We start from the raw sequence: 23,055 nt of genomic DNA, 5'->3' as shown, positions 1-23,055 counted from the left end.
TAAGTGACGTAGCCTACATCTTAGACATAATATTGTCAATAAAGTATTAAAAAATACACGAACAAAAATGATAACAATACAATAAACTAACTGTATAAAAAAAGTCAAGTATTAAATGCAGTTAAATGTCAAAATAACTCCAATATCATATACTAGAGTTGTGTGGGGTGGGGGTAAATAAAGTGCGATCTACTGTGACATCACAATCTTGTTGCTTTTTGGTTTATGGATCTGCCTGAAGTGTACATGTTGAGTAGACTCACCCCCTCTGTCAAAATCGAGTGTTCGAGGATCTGTCCAAATAAACTTCCCTCGTCCACTTGACGAATGTAGCAATGTTCAGGGAAGAAGGAGGCGGGAACCGGCGAACATTCAAATAAACTTTATTAAAATAAAACAAACCAAACTAAAATACCTCCAGCAGCCCCTCGCGGACGACTGCTGGCTTACCTAAAATAAACATAACGGCCAGCAGCCCCTCGCGGACGACTGCTCGCTGAAATAAAACACAAATACAAAAAACAAAACTCAACTAAAATACAGGCCTGTTCCTCTCTCGATCATCAACGTCGTCGCTCCTCCTTTATGCTTCCGCTCCTCCGTGAGAGATGCGAGACCGGTGTGCTTCACAGGTGTTGCTCATTAGCAATCGCACCACCGGCCTCGCGCCGTTCTCTCACGTTCCTCGGCCGTCCTGTTCGCCACATACCCCCATCGCCCCTCACAGGCCGGGGGGTACCCACGAGCCTGTGCCTACTCCCCCCCCCCCCGGCGGCGGCGATCCCTGGGGGGTATGGACTGACAAGCCGAGGGAAACGGAGACGGAAGCATGAGGAGCGACAGATCGAGAGAGGGGAGAGAGCATAAAATAAATAAAAAAATTGGTCCGGTTCCCACAACGCGCTGCCATCTGGTCCCCCACCAGCTGGGCTATCTCCTCTGCGGTGCCTGGCGGTGACGCTGGGTAGCCCTCGGTGGACGGCTCGACGCTCCTCCGCCGCCCGGTGGACGGCGACGGCTCCTTGGGCTCTAGGGCAGACGGTAGGAGTCCCCTGCTCCCTACTCCTCCCCTTTTCCTGGTGGACGGCAGCAGGCTCCGGCCCACGGCGAGCGGCGGCGACTCCCCCGGTCCCTCCCGGACGGCAGCCGCCCCTCCAACTCCCAGGCGGCCGGCAGCGAGCTCGACCGTCCCACCGGCAACTCACTCCAGCGCACCGCCTCGAGCGTCCATGGCCGCGAGTCCCCCGCTCCCTGCTCCTCCCCTCGTTCGGCGGATGGCAGCAGGCTCCGGCCCACGGCGAGCGGCGGCGACTCGCGCACCATGCTCGATGGCACCGCGGATTCCCCACAGCGGCGAGGACTCTCTGACAGCGCGTTCCTCCATCTTCCCGGGTTTCGGTACCAGTGTAGCAATGTTCAGGGAAGAAGGAGGCGGGAACCGGCGAACATTCAAATAAACTTTATTAAAATAAAACAAACCAAAATAAAATACCGCCAGCAGCCCCTCTCTGACGACTGCTGGCTTACCTAAAATAAACATAACGGCCAGCAGCCCCTCGCGGACGACTGCTGGCTAAAATAAAACACAAATACGAAAAACAAAACTCTATGAAAAAGCATTCATAAAGAATTCACTTGCTTCATTCCTGAAAAAATCAGCCGATTTGAACAAATCGGTTGAATGAATGAATGAATGAATGAATGAAAGACTCATTCATTAAGACAGTCACTTGTTTTGACCTATTGTCGATTTTAGTTTCATATTTAATTTTTAATTAAATTTTTTTCTCAATTTTATATTTCTATATTCAATATATATTTTTTAACATTCATCTTATTACATTATTTATGCATTTGTAGACAGTCTGTGTTAATACATCTACAACCCCAAATAAGAAAAAGTTGGGACATTTTGTAAAATGCAATAAAAATCAAGAATCTGTTATTTGTTCATTCTTTTTAACCTTTTTTTAACTGACAAAAGAAAAGTTTTCCAATTTTTTCACTGACCAACATAATTGTATTTTGTAAATATGAACAAATTTTGATTTTGATGGCTGCAACACACCCCAAAAAAGTCGGGACAGAGACATGTTTACCACTGTCACTTCACCTTTCCTTTTAATTATACTTTTTGGAGTTTTGCTAGTGGAATATTTGCCCAATCTTGTTTGATACAAGACAGCCGTTCAACAGTCTGTGGTCATCATTGCCTGATTCTCCTTTTCATGATGAGTCATACATTTTCCATAAGAGACATATCTGGACTGCAGTAAACAGGCAGGCACATCCCTTCTATGGTGCAGAGTGTCTAGAATCCACTCAGTTGTAGCACGTGCAGAATGAGGCCTAGCATTGTCTTGCTTCTCAGGAAAGATTTCATCTTAATGGCACTTTATGTCTCTGTACAATCCAAATATATGCCTCCAAGTCAATGCTACCTTCACAATAATGCAAGTTAACCATACCGTTTGCAATGATGCACCTCAATACCAGAACATATGTTCGCTTTTGCACCTGTCGCTGGTGAAAGTCCGGTTGGTCCCTTTCGTCTTTGGGACTGAGAACTCGATGTCCATTTTCTCCCAAAAACAAGCTGAAACATGGACTCATCTGATCACAGCACACATTTCCACTTTCTTCTAGACAATCTGAGATGAGCTCAGGCCCAGAGAACTTGTCGGCATCTCCACTTAGAACTAATGTAAAGCTTTCTCCTTGCGTAACAGAGATTCAATTGGCATTGCTTGATGCAGCGTCAGACTGTGTTCAGTGAAAACGGTTTTCCAAATTACTCCTGAGCACGTGTGTCTGTATTTAACAGATTAGCATGATGGTATCGTGTGCAATGCCATCTGAGGGCTCAAAGGTCACGCACATTCAACAGGAGTCTACTGCCTTACCCAACACAGACTGAGATTTCTCTGGATTCCCTGAATCTTGTGACAATATTATGTATGGAAGATGATGAAAGGCATAAATGCTTTGCAATCTTGCATTGAGAAATGTGATTTTGTAATTGTTTGACAATTTTCACAAGATATTTTGCACAAAGTGATGAGCCATGACCCATCTTTGCTTAAAAAGACTGAGAAGCACTTTTACACCCAAACACTATACCCTCAACTATTACCAATTCACCTGCTCAGTGTGGAGTGTTTCAAAATAGTTGGATAATCCAATTTGGATAATCTTTTCACTTTTATTTGGTCTCTGTCCCAACTTTTTTGGTGTGTGTTGTAGCCATCAAAATCAAAATTTGTTCATATTTACAAATTACAATTATGTTGGTCAGTGAAAACATTGGAAAACGTTTCATTGTACTTTTGTCAGCTAATAAAAGGTCAAATAGAATGAACAAATCACTAGATTCACAGATTCTTGATTTTATTGCATTTTACAAAATGTCCTAGCTTTTTCTGATTTGGGGTTGTAAATGCCACTTCAGATGCAGCTTTCATGCCAACTCTGCAATGCAAAGATGAATTTTGTCTGATAGCACTATAATTCTTTATTATTCTAATTGCATTTATTTATTAAATTAAAACATTTAAACAAATGGGGACACGCATTTAAAAAGGTTAGAAAAGTTGCCTTCATAAAACTAAATATAACCCCTTATAGGTTTGGGATTAATTCTTTATCCTGGCATCGCTGTTTTCTTCAAAGGGTTCTCCTTTTTGGTCTTATAGATATGGCCTCCATAATGTTAAACGATTGACAGTAATATCCAGGGTTGCAAACTACTGCTCACCTTTAGCGAATTTCTCCAAAGGTGGACAAATACTATAAGCACTAGAAAGGCACCATAAAGACAGTCCACATAATTTCAGCAGTACATTCCATGTCTTCTGAGACCATAGAAGGGCAATTTGTTAAATTTAAACTGATGTTATGGTAGACTATAGTTCAGCTTTATTGATAATAAATTGTATGGAAAGAGCTGTGTCTTCAAAATTCTGTTTGAAATGAAAGACTAGACAAATTATAACAAAGTATGCCACTCATTTATTAATGTTAATAAGCACAAAAAATATTTTTTTTTATTTCAGTTAAAATTTCTTTATTGTGTTATATTTTTAAGTTAGTAAGTGTTACCCTCTGGGGACCAAAAATGCGCACCCACGTTTTATTCGTTTTTTTTTCACAGAGCAAGAAAATAGACTTAAAATACTCTGTCATTTTTGGTCATACATGTTAACTCAATAACTACAACAGTTATCAGACAATAGATTCTTTATTGCTCCATCACTTAACACAGCCGCTCTACCTCTCATAGAAAGCCAAAATCCACAATAACTGAATAAACCGCGCTCACCCATAAAATGGTGCTCTTCACACATGCGCAGTAAAAGAAACATAACTTAACAATCTCCCTCTTTTTTTTTATATAAAAAAAACTGTTCAAGATATAACATAAGCATTGGTTATTATTATAACAGGATAACAGGTTAACTTAAGTACCTCGGTGTAAATGTCTAGACATTGACAAAACATAAGCAAATCCATTCAGTGCTTAAGATAGCAAACACCTGTGCTGAGGGCTTTCAGAAGGCCAAGTGCAGATGCACCCTTTTTGGTCAAGCAGTTAGCTAGCTGCTCTTTAGTGGCTGACCACAAGATCTGCTGAATAGTTCCAGAGTGTGTAAGCTCCTTCATACTACTGATTTCTAGGCGCAGTCTCTTTTCGGTGACAGATTTTGTAGATTTGAGAGCATCAAGAAGAGAATGATTGTCTATTACACACACAATAGGCACATTGATGCATGAGCAGCAACCAGTGGTAATCTCAGAGTATAATGTAGCGAGGAAAACTGCACTGTCAACTCCATCTGCAAGTGCCAAAGTCTCTCCCGCTAAGGTACTCCGTACAACTCTTCTGATCCGTTTTGACTGCCAAGATATAGGAGAAAATTTTCCATTTTCCCCCATAAGCATGATGAAATGACCACCCTGTGTACCACCGTCCGGAAGATTTCCCATTGAGGAATCACTGTACACCACCAATTTAACTGAACTGTTTTCCCCTAAGTACTGAAACCTCAAGATGACCTCTTCTGATTTCAGTTTTCTGATAAGTTTATTTGCACAATGCAGGGTCTGAACGGTAGCATGCTTTGTGTTAGATGCCAACATGGATATGTCATATATAATGTCAGGACGACTTTGCCTGGCAACCCACAATATTTGTCCAATCTTTGATTTTAGCATGTCCATCTCAACATCTGTCAATGACGCCTCACGTTGTGTTGCTCTGGTGGAATCCACTGGGATGGGTTGCAGATTTTTTATGTACGTTCCTTGTTGTACTTGTATTTCATCTTCCTTAGAATGTACTTCTATTCCAATGTAGCTGAAACTGTCATGTTCTTCCCGTCCGACTTGAAAGGCAGCTTTCAACTGAGGAATGATATTTATGGAGAATGCATCTGTACCACCCCAAATAAAGTCATCCACATGTGACGCAAGAATCCCCATCACCTTGCAGGAATCATCCACCCAGTAGAATGCTGCTGGATCTACCTTTGACACGGTAGCTCCCAATTGTTGCATGGTGTCTTTTACTCTATTATACCAGAATAAAGAAGCATCTGTTAGGCCATAAACACATTTTTTCAACTTCCATATGGTTCCTTTGTTCTGCACTTCATGTGGTGGGCGAATGCAAATATCTCTGGTTAACTCTTTCCCTTGTAAAAAGGCTGCTTTAATGTCCATGGAGTTTAGCTGCCATTTATTTTGACATATTACTGCCATGATCATTTTAAGAGACTCTGAGGCACATGTAGGTGAGTCTTTGGGAAGGTCTTGAGTGTTCATTTCTTCAAAGCCTCTCGCCTCTAATCTGGCCTTACGTACAACTCCAGCAGTCGTTTCTTTAAGTGTGCACACCCACCTCGTGGAGATGCACTTCTGGCCTTCATCTTTCACTTCTTCAAAGATGTTATTTCTCTTCCAGGTGCTTAGTTCTGTATTTTTTTCATGCGTGAAGAGATCATCATGTACTATCAATATATCTTCATCATTGTAGTCAGTGCTCAACTTAGCATGTTCGGATGGAATCACCTGAACATTGTCCATTTGTCCTAGATTGACTGATGCAGTTGTGCCAGCAGTTTCCTCAGGCTCCCTGAACTGCAAATTGTACCAGTTTTTGTGTTTGCCGGTTGCCTTTCCTGCTCGGCCGAGGATTTTTCCAGTATGGATTTGTCCACTTTGAGTATCTGTGTATTTAACTATTTGATCTTTTTTCAGGCTTAGACCTTCACAGTTCGTGGATGAGCAGGTTTGTGGCGTGTGGGATTGATAAAGACTATCACCTCCAGGTAGCACTGATGCAGAAGGTTCACTGACATCTTCAGCATTGATGGGTTCGTCATTTTCTGGTGCCATTTCCTCAGTTTCACTTTCAGTGTCACTAAGATCTGCTGCTGGTGTTATTGTGGGATTTTCGTTTTTTTTTATTTGTTCCCTTTCTGTCTCCTCCAGGTTTGTTTGTGGGTCATCCACCTTTCTTAGTCTAGACTGATGCACCCGAACATAGGTTCCACCATGCTTGACAAATACAACCACACTATCTTGGCCTATGACCACACCTGGACCTTTCCACTCATTACAATCTAATAGCCTATAATACACTTTGTCCCCCGTTTCATATCTGTCATCAATGGGCCGCAGTTGCTTACGAAGGGCTCTTCTAATTCTCTCTGAGCATTCGGCTTCTGTGAATGCTGTTCTCATTGCATGTAGTGTGGTGATTTGTTTAGCTATCCAACTACTCATACTTGTTTCTAGAGCTGGAGGCTTATTGGTGAGGACTGAGGGAAGATTCGGGTTCTGCCCAAACACTAACTGGTAGGGACTGTAACCATGCACATTGTGCATGGAGTTCTTTGCCATTAGTGCCCAATCTAGAGCTGTCTTCCAGTCACAGTTGTTGTCCCTCTTCAGTTTCAGCAAAATTTCAGTTAGGGTCAGATTGTGCCTTTCAACAAGGCCATTGCTCCATGGACTGTACGCTGCCGTTGTTTTGATTTCAATGTTAAACTTTTCAGCCATGTCCTTCATTTCGTCATTATTAAATTCACCTCCATTATCACTAAACACTCTGCATGGGGGACCATGAACACTTATCCAGCAGTGAATAAAGTGCTTCACTATCTCTTTTGGGTTCTTTGTGGTGACGATACTCCCTGCGCTGAAGCGTGTGAAATGATCAATAGCATGCAAATACCATACTCCATGCTCAAGCTCATGTAAGTCCACAGCCACAGTCTCATTATAGGCTGATGCCATAGGCAAATCCACTACAGGCTTATGTTTTGGCTTGCTGTATCTGGTACATGTATCACAGTTTTTAACAATGTTCTTGAGAATTGTGTTGCTTTCATCATCGTGATTACCTGAGCAGGCCGGTAATTTTTGCAGTCTATCAGCTGAAGCATGTCCAAATTGTCTGTGTAGTTTCAATAGGACTGTCTCCTTTTCTTTTGTTGTCATGTTTTCTGTCACAGCAAGAATTTCATTTTCATTGTGTGTCTTGTTCTCACTTGTCTCCTTTTCATCTGGATGACTGTCTTCTCTCAAATTTACACAGTAATGTCCTGAAGATGTTAGTTCAAGTTTAACAGGTTGTTTAAACATTGTTGCTTTGTCGCGTGCAATGTCCAGAACTGCACTTGCTCTTTTCAATGAAGTCTTGCTTAAAAGCATTGGTATTTCTGCAGGATCAACTTCTGTCTCTATTTTGCATCTGGTATGTCCTATCCTTGCTGGAATGGTAACTTTCCTTGTGGAATAAACAACCTTGCCATCACCAAATCTGAAAGGTCTTGCACTTTGTTTGTCATCTATTTTCAGTAACTCACTCTGTGGCAGCCCACTTGTGTAATCTTCAAGCCATTTTTCTCCACACACAGTTCTTGTACAGGCTGTGTCAATCACAGCTGATCCTAAAGCCTCCACCATGAAAATTTTTGTGTTAGACAAAGATTCATTTGAAAACAAAGTGATGTTACATTCTTCAACGTCATCTTTTAGTCCTTCATCTTTTGTCAGTCTTACTTCTTCCTTTTTTTGATTTGGACAGTCCTTTGCCCAGTGATATGTGCTTTGGCAAATTGCACATTTCGTTCTTCTTCCATATTTATCAAGAGGGTTTGTGCCTTGAGCTATGGTTTGGGGTTGTTGCGTAGTGTTAGACTTGTGTCCCCGTTTTCCTGAATATCTCGTGTAATAGGCAGTGTCACCATCTGTGTTTTGTAGCACACTGCCGCCCTCTCGTGGTGAAGTAACGTTATCTCCAAAAATTCTTTTCAAGGCTGATTTCATATCAGTGAAACAAACGCTAGAGCAAGCTGTAAGTTCTAACTGTTTATCTTTAACAGTAAGTCCGGCAGTATCAAGTATCTTAAAGGCTAGTACGGCATCAGGATGCTCCATTTTGAACTTACGTAGCCTGTTGTATCGACGTTCGAACTCGACGATGTATTCCACCATAGAAACACCGCTCTCTCTAGTGATCCGGTCAAACTCCGTGTACGCCTCTCGTACTGCCGATCTTTTTCTTCTTTTAAAAATACAGAGTCCAACTTCGCTATGAGTGTTTGCATTCCCGTGTCGTCATTCAAATCCTCAGCGGAAATTTCCAGAGCACTGTCCCTTGCTCTGCCCGTTAGTGACAGAGTAACTGCCAAGGCTTGTTTTTTCTTTTCCAGGTCAGTAACGCGTCTCCAAATTTCAATCTCATTTTTCCAACTTTCATAAGCCGTCTTCTCGTCAAACGGTGGGGGATTTTTGTAATTCCCAGCAGCAGCCATCCTCTGCTACCAATGTTAACTCAATAACAGTTATCAGACAATAGATTCTTTATTGCTCCATCACTTAACACAGCCGCTCTACCTCTCATAGAACGCCAGACTCCACAACAACTGAATAAACCGCGCTCACCCATAAAATGGTGCTCTTCACACATGCGCAGTAAAAGAAACATAACTTAACAATACAGACTTAAGAAATATAAAAAAATAATCTGTTGAATGTCTATTTTTTGTATGTGTCCACTTACAATCGAAATAAAACATTTTGCTTTTGTAAAATAAAGAAAATAAACAGGGTGCGCTTTCTGTCCCTCCATCTCCGTTAACCTTTTTTCTGGAGCACGTCTCTAAACTTAAACAAAACTCAGCGAATACTATTCACCCAGACATGAGCCATATATCTCTATAATCATTTAAGTTTGTACTTTTAAAATATCTAATTCAAATCTAAAATAAATATTCTCTGTTTATGTAATCTATAAAAAAAGAGAGAGGTGTCAGCCGATCTCATTATCGTTCTCTCAGCTCATTATTCTGCTAATGTGACACGCCCACGTAGAGCGCGCGATATTCAAACGCAAATGATCTGAAGCAACACATGCAAACGTGTAAACGCCCCTCATAAACGCGATAACACAAATTTAATCATCAGATTAATGTACGATTTCGTCTTGCGAGGCTGTCAGGAAAAATCCTGGGACATTTACCTCAGAACATGTGCTGGTTTATTTTCATTTCGAGGAGCGACGGATCTAGGCGAGAACTGTGAGTACGTTTTTTATTCTTGTGCTTTGTTCCAATCGTGAAATGCAATAGTGTCTGTAAATGCAAAAAGACTTTAAATTTGAATCTCGTTTCTGTGTGTGAATGAATTAACGGCACAGATGGGCGCTGTTGTTTATGTTTACTATGTTACAGATGAAATATGAAAGACAACATTTCGTAGTTTTGGATAGATTATAAAGATTTTATTCTAAAATATCAAATAAGCTTTTGTTAGCCAGTTTCTGCTCATATGTTAAATATATAGTATGTTCTGTCAAAAATAAACTCATCAACTAAGATGTTATTATAGTGTTTGTTCCAATGTAACCTATATCAAACTAATGAATCCTTAACTTTAAAATATGTATGATAAAATGTTTTGGCCTACTTTTAAAAAGAATACTTTATAAGAAATTTATGGGAAAAGACAATTTTCTTTTCAAGATGTTTCCAACTCTAACTTTGAACAAATTCTGTAGAATGGCCCATATAGCCTATTTGAACAGGATTTGTTTCCAGGAATGACTATGTACTAAAAATGTTCTTTTGACTTTCATTTATATTTGGATTATATATTTACACTGCCGTTCAAAAGTTTGGGGTCGGTACGATTTTTAATGTTTTTAAAAGAAGTCACTTATGCTCACCAATGCTGTATTTATTTCATTAAAAATACAACAAAAAACAGTAATATAGTGAAATATTATTACAATTTAAAATAACTGTTTTCGATTTTAATATATTTTAAAATATTATTTATTCCTGTGATCAAAGCTGAATTTTCAGCATCATTACTTCACTCTTCAGTGTCAGATGATCCTTCAGAACATTTATGATTATGATCAATGTTGAAAACAGTTGTGTACCATTTTTTTTAGGATTCTTTGATGAACAGAAATTTAAAAACAACAGCATTTATTTGAAATAGAATCTTTTGAAACATTATAAATGTCTTTACTGTCACTTTTGATCAATTTAATTCCTCCTTGATAAATAAAAGTATTGATTTATTTTATTTATTTCCCCCCCAAAATAAAATAAAAATACTTACTGACCCCAAAGTTTAGTGTAGTGTTTAATGTTACAAAAGATTCTATTTCAGATAAATGCTGTTCTTTTGAACTTTCTATTTATCAAAGAATCCTGAAATAAAAATGTAAATAACTGTTTTCAAAATTGGTAATAATGAGAGATGTTTCTTGAGCATAAAATCAGCATATTAGAATGATTTCTGAAGGATCATGTGACACTGAAGACTGGAGTAATGATGCTGAAAATTCAACTTTCTGTGATTTTCTGTATTAGTGGACTAACGTAGGGAATAGGCCTTACTTAGTGAATGAGAGTTTAGGGGGCGATTTCGGATTCAACCCATGTTCTCAAGCAGGGAAAAATAGAGGACACTGACAACGCGCTGACAGACAGGACCGAGCAGGTAATATTATGGAACAAAGTCTCAACTTTCAAATTTGGTCAGTCAAAGAAAATGAAACGATAAATATGCCTACCGTTTTGTGGCTCTTTAATGTGTCAGACAGATTGCCTCAGTTAAAGCCAAGTTCAAGTCCACCGACGTTAGTCACTCTCCTGACTGCTTTGTCGGACAAAAATTGTGGATTTTGATTGGTCAGATCACATGTCAATAAAACTCCCTGCGATGGATGAATTGACGCTAATTTAAAGGTTAAAGTGAAGTGCGCACTGCCGCACCAGCTTTTTATAAGTGTTGTTAAAAAAAAAGTTTAGTTTTCAAATTAGCGCCAATTCAGGGCACAATAACAAAACAGTGCTGCTCTGAACCACCGCACCAATATGCATGCCTGTGCAAACGCGCGCATTTTATGTTTGCCTTTAAATTAGTGATTTAAAAGCCCCCGCCGGTGATACCGGTATAACCGGTGTTGTCACACGTCGATTAACCGGTGGGAAAATATCCTCACCGTCACATCCCTACCAGAGGGTTAAAAACTGCTCTGCACAGAATGAGTTGGTGTTATCTGTGGTGTGTTGTGGACCAGGTTAGTGTTGTCACAATACCAAAATTATGACTTTGATACGATACCTGACTAAAATACCTCAAAACCGATATTGAATCGATACCACGGCAAAAAAAAAAAAAAACAGTAAAAGCAATCTAATAATATAACAACTTAAAATTCATTGTTTTCTAAATGAATTAAAAAAATCTAAAAACTCACATGACTAGCGTTTTCCTCACCTTTATTAAAAAAAAAAAATCCTGTGTTTTTCAGGTATCTAACATAGTTTTCAGGTACAGGAATTTAATAAAGTAACCAAATGTAAAATAACACTGCACTGTTTAAATAAAATAAAGATGAATCCTTATTAAAGTTGCAAAAGCTATTCAGTCAAGAGCAGTGAGTGATTTCCTGGTCTTTTGTTGTTTAATTAAAATTAAAAACACACAGCAGGAATATTAGGCTGCTGTCACTTTAAAGCATAATGCATGGATCCATACTGATATTGAACACACGCATTGTCTTTCTCAACTGTTCACTTAAGAGCCAACACAATCTTTGTTACTTTAATTTTCTATTATCACTGTAAAGCTGCTTTGATACAGTCCATATTGTTAAAAGGGCTATATAAATTAAGGTGACTTGACTTGACTTATGACATACTCAGCAAGACGGGTATGTTGACATATTGTGTGAATTTTTGTGTGAATTTGTCTGTTAAAGCACAATAAGACTTGAAAAAGAACACTTTTTAAAGGTTTTTTATATATTTGCGCGTTGTATGAAACGCAAATTTCCCTGTGCGCTCTTCGGATTTGTGCGCGTGCAAATCTTCTCACAGCGAATACATGCACGTTCTCTTTTGCGCTTTCTTGCACTTGAATGTTTAAATTGGCAAGGTTTTAATACATACTCAGCAAGATGGGCATGTTGACATATTGTGTGAATTTTTGTGTGAATTTGTCTGTTAAAGCACAATAAGACTTGAAAAAGAACACTTTTTAAAGGTTTTTTATATATTTGCGCGTTGTATGAAACGTAAATTTCCCTGTGCGCTCTTCGGATTTGTGCGCGTGCAAATCTTCTCACAGCACATAATGCACCTTCTCTTTTGCGCTTTCTTGTGCTTGAATGTTTAAATTGGCAAGGTTTTAAAACACACGCAAATGAGTTTAGTTTAAACACTTATACCAATGTGCTGATCTGTAGGGATGCACGAAATTTCGGCCACCATATGATAATTTTTTATGTGAAACTTGCACTTCCTGCTCAGCTACTGTTCGGACGCTCTCGCTTTCTGCTCCGTGCTTTGCTCTATCGCTTTTATATTTCTATATTTTATCTCCTTTTATCACCTAACTTTAACTTCAGCTAATCAGCACAGTGCTCAAACGCTTGGATTACTACAAAAAAAAGCAGAATTATTTTATTCGACCAGCCTCCCACTGAAAGCTTACATTCCGGGGAAGAGAAAACACAACTGCCTACATTCATAAGGATAAGAAAATGCCTCCTCTGGAATCTACTTGCTGCTCCAACTGCCACAGACTTTTACAAAGGATTGCAATTCTTGAAACAAAGTTAATTGCGGGACCACCAAACCAGACGGAACACACAACAGAGCTTCGTCATGGACGCCCTCAGCATACAGCCGGTGAGTCCCATGAATCTAGTGCTTCTCGACAGGCCATACTGAGTGTAGAGAAACAAGCCAATCGACTTACTAATCGATGGGACAAACAGGGTGCGAGACCCAAAGGCACTCGAGACATCAGATTGTCACGAGCATCACATATTACTGCAGTAGCATCCTCTACCCCAGATACGGCTCTGACAAGGACTGCAAACACTGGTCTCCTACCACCGCCTATACATCTTGAGAACAGATTTGAAGTATTAATGAATGAGGAATCCCCAAATTTGATGAATGTGATCGAACACAGACTGAATCAGCCAGTAGCTAACACTGATGCTAACTGGGGCTCAAGGTCGAGCAGACAGCGGCACTCAGCTCAGAGCGCAGCCGGGCCCAGGACTCTGATAGTGGGCGACTCCGTAATCAGAAACATTAATAGCAGGGATACAACAACGTGCTGCCTTCCACAAGCAACAACATCTGATGTAAACAGGGAACTTCAGAACATTCTGATGAAACATAAGACTACAAATCGACTCATCATTCATGTGGGGAAGAAAGATATTCATAAAGAGCAGTCGGAACTTCTTAAAAAGGATTTCAATGAACTTTTTGAAACACTTAAAAGACTGAAAGTGCAGACATTCATTAGTGGACCACTCCCAGCATTAGGAACAAACGGGTTTTCACGGTTGCTTTGGCTTTATACATGGCTGCAAAAAACCTGCAATATAAAAGGAGTGAACTTTATTGACAACTTCAATCTTTTCTGGAGTCAGAGGCAACTGTTTCAACAGGATGGCCACCACCCAAACAAACTTGGTTCAAGAGTACTAAAGGACAATATCTACTTCTCCCTCCGTCATCCTTCTGCAATGTGTGCCAATCCACTCAACCTGAATGGCACACACACACCTGGATACAGTATGAATGACCACAGGATTTTACTTCAGCAGCTGAATGGACATGCGGTTGACACATCACACAAGGACAGTGATAACACCACTCAGCCACAACAACCTCTGCTCACGGACACAATCTCAGCTGAGCCCTGCCCACAGAGCTCACCACAGACAGACTGTGACATACTAGCACTGCTCCAAGATACAGCACCCAAGGACGACTTTCTGGAAAACAGCCAGAGAAACCAGGACAGCATATTACAGCCTCCAATAACACCAGAGCAACAACCCCTCTCACCGGAAACGTTATCACTCTCTCCAGCATCTCCACTTCTGTGCTTCTCAGAGAAAATGGAACAACTGCTGCATGCTGGAACTAGACTATCCATCTCTTTTGCTGCGGGCCCCCAGATACCAACCAAAAAACGCCAGGCCCCACAACCACCAAAGCCTGCGGGCCCAGCTCGCCCTCCCCCTCCTCCTGTGAGAGCTCTTCGGCCTCTGCCACAGCCCAGGGCCCACACCCTCCTCCAGCGGCTCGAGGTGAACCAAAAACAACTGATACCAGCTCTCAGTGATATGTGTCGTGTCCCCGCTATGATAACAATAACTTTCTCAAATGTTTACAGAACAAGCGGGAACCCAGTGTGCCTGTATCCTTTTCTATTGCTGTTCGATTACATGATAGAAAGTCTAAGGCCTTCAAAAGCCGTACAGCAAAACCATCTAATCTGGTGCCTATTACACGACATACCAAGATTGCTGTGGGGACAAAAAGTAAGACTGTTAAGTTAGCACTTTTAAACATCCGCTCACTTAAAAATAAATCACTTTTAGTCAACGACTTAATAACCACATACAACCTGGATTTTATGTTGCTAAATGAAACTTGGCTAGAAGAAAGTTGCAGTGCAACAGTCCTCAATGAAACAGCCCCTCCTAACTTTACTTTTATGAGTGTCTGCAGAGCTGTCAGAAGAGGCGGAGGTTTAGCTGCTCTTTATAAAGATGTCTATCAATGTAAGCAAATATCATTTGGGAATTACCCGTCTTTCGAATATCTGGGTATTGTGTTAAAAGGTGCTCCACGCATTTTACTTATCATTGTTTACAGGCCTCCAAAATACTCTCCAGCTTTTGCTGAGAACTTAACAGAACTGTTATCAACAATTTCCTTAGAGTTTGACTGCTTTGCCATTGCTGGAGATTTTAACATTCACATAGATAATGCAGAAAACAATATGGCAAAAGAAAATCAAAACTGTTTTAAAAACTTTTGATCTGACTCAGCATGTACATGGACCCACATATAATCGTGGACACACTCTAGATTTACTTATCAGTAAGGGTCTAAACATTTCATCAATTGTTATTAAGGATGTAGCACTGTCTGATCATTTTTGTATTTTCTTTGATATATTGATCTCTCCTGCCATTGAAGCTAGATCTGTGTCTGTCAAGAAGAGATGCTTAAATGAGAACACTAGTGTATTATTTATGAAGGCTATATCTTTAACACCAAGGATATCTGCTGACTCTGTTGATTTTCTCCTTGATTCTTTTAACTCAAAAGTTAAGAGTGTAATTGATGATATTGCTCCTGTGAAACTCAGGAAGAAGAGTGGCAGACAAAAAGCACCTTGGAGAAACTCAACAGCAGTGCAAAATATGAAAATACAATGCAGAAAAGCAGAGCGCATGTGGCGGAAGACAAAACTTGTAGTCCATTATAACATCTACAAAGACAGCATCCATGCTTTCAATAAGGAACTAGGCAAAGCTAGACAGACTTTCTTCTCGCCTATTATAAACAGCAATATAAACAACACGCGCACTCTTTTTGCTACTGTAGAGAGACTGACAAACCCCCCAAGCCAGATTCCCAGTGAAATGCTCTCAGTGAGAAAGTGCAGTGAGTTTGCTTCTTTCTTCTCTGAGAAAATCAATAATATCAGAAAGGTGATCAGCTCATCCTTGAGTTGCGCTGGGGTCAGGCAGATCAGACAACAGCACGAGAAAGTAGCCACTATGTCTGATTTCGAAGAAATTGACGGCAAAATTTTGGAAGAAACCGTACAGCACCTAAAAACATCAACCTGCGCCCTTGACGCACTTCCCACATCTTTTTTCAAAAATGTGTTACACAGCTTAGAAGCAGATCTCCTAGAAGTGGTAAATGCCTCACTTCTCTCTGGGAGTTTTCCGACCTCCCTGAAAACTGCTGTTGTCATGCCCCTCCTGAAAAAGAGCAATCTGGATAAGACCATATTAAACAACTATAGACCGATCTCAAATCTTCCTTTCATAGGCAAGATCATTGAAAAAGTTGTCTTCAATCAGCTGAACAAATTCTTAAGCTCGAATGGATACTTGAAAATGACCATTTTCAATCTGGTTTCCGACCGCACCACAGTACAGAGACCACGCTCATAAAGATAATAAATGATATTCGCTTAAATACTGATACAGGCAAATTATCAGTGCTGGTACTACTCGACCTCAGTGCTGCATTTGACACTGTCGATCACAACATACTTCTTGACAGCCTGGAAAACTGGGTCGGGCTTTCTGGGATAGTCCTAAAATGGTTCAGGTCATACTTAGGAGGCAGAGGTTATTATGTGAGTATAGGAGACCATCAGTCTGAGTGGACATCCATGACATGCGGAGTCCCTCAAGGCTCAATTCTTGCGCCACTCCTATTCAACCGGTACATGCTCCCAATGAGCCAAATAATGAGAAAGAACCAAATCGCTTACCATAGCTATGCAGACGACACACAGCTACTCTTATCCCTATCACCTAACGATTACAGCCCCATTGACTCCCTTTGCCAATGCATTGATGAAGTAAACAATTGGATGTGCCAAAACTTTCTTCAGTTAAACAAAGACAAAACTGAAGTCATTGCATTTGGAAACAAAGATGAAGTTCTCAAAGTGAATGCATACCTACACTCTAGGGGTCAAACAACTAAAAATCAAGTCAGGAATCTGGGTGTGTCTCTAGAGTCAGACCTTAGTTTCAGTAGTCATGTCAAAGCAATAACTAAATCAGCATACTATCACCTGAAAAATATTGCAAGAATTAGATGCTTTGTTTCCAGTCAAGACTTAGAAAAACTTGTGCATGCTTTCATCACCAGTAGGGTGGATTATTGTAATGGACTTCTCACTGGCCTTCCCAAAAAGACCATAAGACAGTTGCAGCTCATACAGAACGCTGCTGCTAGGATTCTGAGCAGAACCAGAAAATATGAACACATCACACCAGTCCTCAGGTCTTTACACTGGCTGCCAGTTACATTTAGGATTGATTTTAAATTATTATTACTGGTATATAAATCATTCAATGGCCTAGGACCTCAATACATTGCAGATATGCTCACTGAATATAAATCCAACAGATCACTCAGATCATTACGATCACATCGGCTAGAAATACCAAGGGTTCACTCTAAGCATGGCGAGTCTGCTTTTAGCTACTATGCCAGCCGCAGCTGGAACCAGCTTCCAGAAGAGATCAGATGTGCTCCTACATTAGTCACATTCAAATCCAGACTCAAAACATATCTGTTTAGCTGTGCATTTACTGAATGAGCACTGTGCCACTGTTCGTCCGACTGTTTGCACTGTATTTTATTTTGTTTTAATTACTCTGATTTCATTTGATTATTTCTGTATTTTATCTTTTATTCTAAACTGTTTTAATTATTCTGATTTCTTTTGATTATTTTAATTTCTTCTATGTAAAGCACTTTGAATTACCATTGTGTATGAAATGTGCTATATAAATAAACTTGCCTTGCCTTGCCTTGCCTTGCCTTATCGTTATCAGCCCCGATAAGAGAATTTGGGCAATATATTAAAGCGGATAAATAATGGATTATTTCCTTCAGCTGACACACTTCAGATTGCTTGAAATATGATTGAAATCACTTCAAAAAAGTAAAATACAGTTAAGTGCAACATGTCCAGCGGTTCTCTGTCATTTAGGCTACATAAAATTATAATGAGAACGTTAGAATTGTGTGCTTGGGACATGGCTTTTAATGGTGAAATTTTTGTTTTTGGAATCAGGCTCTCAAAATTAATATAAACATTTGGATTTAGATTTATCGGTTACCGGCTTTCAAATATAAATAATTATCGCTTATCGGTATCGGCCAAAATGTTCATATTGGTGCATCCCTACCGTTCAGGTCTCATCTGCTCTCGTACTATCAACACCGGGTGATGACGGCTTAAACAACTGGTCATATAATTAGAGCATACGGCACTCGCATTGAACACAGTTTACAGAGATTGACTGTTTTGTCTGTTTTTGATCATATCTCTTGTAAATAGGGTTGGGAATAGGGATGCAACGATTAAAGATTTTGTAAGTACGATTATTGTCTGAGAAATAATCACGATTTAACGATTATCACGATTATTATGCATCAATTAATTTCACAACACTATATGTATAATATCACATGAACACTCAACACTAGATTTTCATGTGTTATTTGCCACAACACAGTACAAAATTATAAAATGACAAACGATAATCAATCTCTTCCTTTGGAATTAAAGAGAAGTGCTTTGTAAACATCCAGCATTTTTCTTTTAAAATAACAAATTAAGTCAATGGCTGCAGGGCTCTTTGATTGAAATTGATCACAAAATGATTAAGTGTTTAGTTTGTTCTAAATTTATTTTCAACCTGAGGTAGAAAACTTGATAACATGAAAACAATATCTTGTTGGTATTTGACTTAAAAACAAATAAAGGGATAATAAATCCCAATCAAAATAAGAATAAACAAAGTATTTGGCTCTATTGAATTAAATGTAAGCTAAATATTAACTATGTATTTCTTTTAAAAGAAAACAAATATAGTCCACATGTTATCCACTCCAATATTATTGTACTTATTTTAATACTCTTTTTTTAATTATTAATCCAAATTTTACATGTGCCTTTAGAAAATCATCTATTATAATCTCATTATTTTGGTTTGTTTGTTTGAAGTTTAAGTAAAAATTATAGAAAGAAACTGAGAACATCTCTCATGTAGTGTTATTAATAACTGAAATGCAGTTAATTGGTAGTCCTAGAAGTCTACACGGCCCTGATCTTATGTTAGTGTTTTACACCGGGCATATTAAAACTACAAAGCCTAACATTTACAGGAGAAAGCAATAGGATATTAAGTTAAATGTTCACTGACTGAAACTCTTGAGAGCACGTCACATTCTGTTTTCCACAGACTTGGGTAACCAAAACATTCCGCTGTTTTTTTTTTTTTTTTTTTTTTTCCTTTATTTATTTTTAAACAGGGACAATGCAAAATATACATTAACCTTAAGAGGAGAGATGCATTTTACCAGGTTATAGCACTTGTGCTAATTTTCACCTGTAGTCCCTGGGCAGGCTGATGTCAACAGATACACATATTAATAAAATCATTCCTCTCAAAAACAGCACAAAAAAACACAATAAAAGAAGAAAAAGAGTCACACCCTTCATTCATTCTTCAACATTCATTTACAAATACCCTCTCACATACACGTCAATTACAATACATTATGCAAGCATGTTTGTTTTAAAAGAAGCCATTTTCTGGCCCGGTCTGAAAAAGTGCTAAAATGTACACATGTGGTCAGCTCCGTTGGCAACTGATTCCATTGTCTGATGGCCACACATGAGAAAGCTGAGTTTTGGTTGTTGTTTTTTTACGTTGCACTGAAAGCTGAAAGTTGCACGCCACGTTCTCCTTTTTCCGAAGCGCTAGGGCGGTTGCGCTCCGGAGGCGTCTGTCGTTGCTGTGTTGGTTCTTGTCACTTGACCTAAGGTGCGCTTGCGGCATTTTGAAAAGTAGAGATGTTTTTATCTCGATGCGGCGCGCACGCGCTTGGAAAAAACGAGCGCGCCGCTTCCCTTATGAGCGCGCATGCCGCACGCTTACATTTGAAATAACGAACTTGAGTGCGCAAAAGACGCGATCTGTGAACAGGCCCTTAAGGCGTTTTTTCGGTGGAAATAGAGCGTCGCTGCTAGTCCCCCTGCCATAGTGGTTGACGAGCACGGCATTAAGCTGGTGCACCGCTGGTGTAACCTTGTTTTCGTTTGGTGCAAAAGTTCCGTTCCGTGCAGAACAATTGGTGTAGCATAGTCTTAACGATTAATTAACCGTGACGTTTTAAAGCGCGGTTAATTGTGAAATCCGGTAATCGCTGCATCCCTAGTTGGGAATCGAAAATCGAAGACTCACGCGCTGTTTTATGTGCTACACACACATCCAAAGCTTGCTCACAGAAAAAGTGATTTTAAACCATTCAAGTGTGAGATGACTCACAAGCTGTTTCATGTGATGCACACACATCCAAAACGTGCGTACAGAAAAAAGTGATTTTAATGGGATTTTAAACCATTCAAGCACGAGACGACTCACGCTGTTTTCAGTGCTGCAGGCATATGTAACTATATTGGATCCGTGCAACTCTTAAAGTGACAGCAGCTGTCTCTATAATAACACTAATCAAACAACAAAAGACAAAGAGAAAATTCACTCGTTCTTGACTGAATAACTTTTGTAACTATACTTGTAATGTATATTTTATTTATAAAGTGCTTTATTTATAAAGTCAGGCTGTGCGAGAGCTTGTTGTTTCATGTGAGTTCGGTGCCAGTACTGAAGAAATGATTTGCGATCAGTTAGTAGAGAATGTGTATAGCCCACCAATACATGAGAGATTTTACACTGGACAGAGTGGTTATGATAGCAATCCATTTTAAATTCCTGCCAAGTTACCACCCCCGTACAAGCGGTGCAGCACACAGCAAATGCAGAACAACGGGGAAACAGTGACATACACTTCTTAATTCTGCTCAGGTGGGGAAGAGGAAGTCATGCTTTCGCAGTGAATTGGAGGCACACTTAGCTATAACGCTGCAACTGCAACATACAGTAATAGGAAAAAGATTGGACATTATGCTAAACTGTGCTGATCATCGCAATCAAATATGCATGAGGTCCGTAAAATTGAATTACCAGGAGGTACTGTACACTAAATATTCAGCTCGACCTCCCAGCATTACAAGCTCAGTGACTATATCAACTTCTGACTCACAGACTAGTGTGGTGGATTAGGTGGTTGACAGTGGGTCTACCATATCTATCCTGTCCTACAGCACTTATGCATACCATTTCAGTAACATTGTCCTGTCGCAATCCACAGCCAGGCTGGTGACGTATTCAAAAGCTCAAAGTCCTGTGGTTGGTTGTTTATCAGCGAAAGTTTCCCTACATGACCACTCAGTTTATACTACATTCTTCATTTTGGACAAAGAGACACCACTCATGGGGAGGGATCTAATGGCTGCACTGCATGTGAGGATTGAAAACAATCATGTCCTGCCTCCTAATGCCCTTCCTGCAACATGCAACATTTCAGAAGATGATGACCATCATCCTGACTGGCTTGTTAGGGATTGAAAATTACCTGGATGACATTATCATCCATGAATGTGACATCTCTATGCATGCAGCTCAATAGAGACAAGTGTCGCGTCCGGCAAACCACTCTGCTGGTCTTAGGTCATACTGTTTCAGCAAAGAGTCTTCCTGATGAATCATGTGTATAGGCGATTCAAGGCTGATCTTTAATCTCTGCTGGTATCCATATAGCACACAAAGGACATAGACCAACGCTACTTTTGCGTCATCGAAGGCTAACGCCCCTTTTTGGGGGAAAATAAACGGATTCCTCTGAGAACAGAACTCGCTGTAGATCTGCAAAGGTTCTTGATAGCAAAAATGGCACAAAGATACACACTCTCTTTGCCGAACTATTCAGACATCTACCACTACCTCGTGGAATCACCAAGTAGCCTATTTTTTGTCATTAACACACTCACATTATGACAAACTAGACGATGAGGCCATGAGGGATGTTCCATTGTGTCTCAAGTAAAAGAGTAAACAAGATGGATGAAGCTCAGTACTCCTGTCTCCTGTGCTTCATTGCTAACTAACTCCTGAAAGTTACCACACTGTATCTGAGGTTGAATCACAAAAGATTGGGAATACAACGGCACTTAGAGTACAACGGGGCTAAAGGCGCACCAGGGTAAAAGGCGCACCAGGGTAAAAGGCGCATATGACTTTATTCTCTTTAAAAACCACTAGATTTTAAGTGCCAGCAATTTTCTTAAAATCTTCTTTTGATGATGGACGTGAAAGGCAACGCAAAGTTGAAAAAAAAATATATATACTGTATATATATATATATATATATATATATATATATATATATATATATATATATAACCCATTTTTCTTAGGGTTTGCCTTTAGCCCCATTGTACCCTATCTTCTATTACAGTGTCTCAGTCTCCAGCGGGCTAAAGTAAAATAGTAATTCAGTTACAAGGTTTGTATAATCTAAACTACTTTAGTAAGTAACTCCACTAACAGTACCTTCAGTTTGCATACTGCTGCTCTCCTTCTACTCACTTCTGAACTATTTCTTCTCTTCATTAAAGCTCCAGATGAAGGGTTGCCAGATATCACAAAAAAGCATAACAAGCCCCTTAAAAACCAATACAATATAATAAACAGACATGGAAAATTCCAGGGGAACAAATATAAACAATATAACTAGTATTACCAATATCTAACAAAATGAAAAGGCAGGAAATATAATTTATTATGAATAAAATAGTTACAAATAAAATATTTAGATATTATAAATTGAAGTAAAACAATAGCATGAGATTGAAAAATAATTCAACAAAACGTTAATTAAAGTTTAATTACACTTATGATTTGTATTTAATATCAATCAATTGAAGGCTACAGGCAAGGCTTCAATGACAATAAAATACAATTCCAAATCAAGTTTATATGCATAGATGCATATGCATATTATATGCATAGATCTCAATTTTTTATCGAATTTTTATCGA

General features: G+C 39.5%; 1 protein-coding gene across 1 annotated transcript in view; it reads left to right on the top strand.

Annotated features, from left to right (window-relative positions):
* mtor (mechanistic target of rapamycin kinase) overlaps positions 1–23,055 on the top strand; it is a 234,686-nt gene that overhangs the window by 2,100 nt on the left and 209,531 nt on the right. The window lies entirely within an intron of this gene.

Source organism: Siphateles boraxobius, unplaced genomic scaffold (genome assembly GCF_051911475.1).
Source record: "Siphateles boraxobius isolate OS27281-9 unplaced genomic scaffold, OSU_SipBor_1 9, whole genome shotgun sequence".
In the NCBI taxonomy this organism is placed as follows: Eukaryota; Metazoa; Chordata; class Actinopteri; order Cypriniformes; family Leuciscidae; genus Siphateles; species Siphateles boraxobius.
The sequence above is the reverse complement of the archived record's forward strand: the minus strand, read 5'-3'. Positions and strand labels throughout refer to the sequence as shown.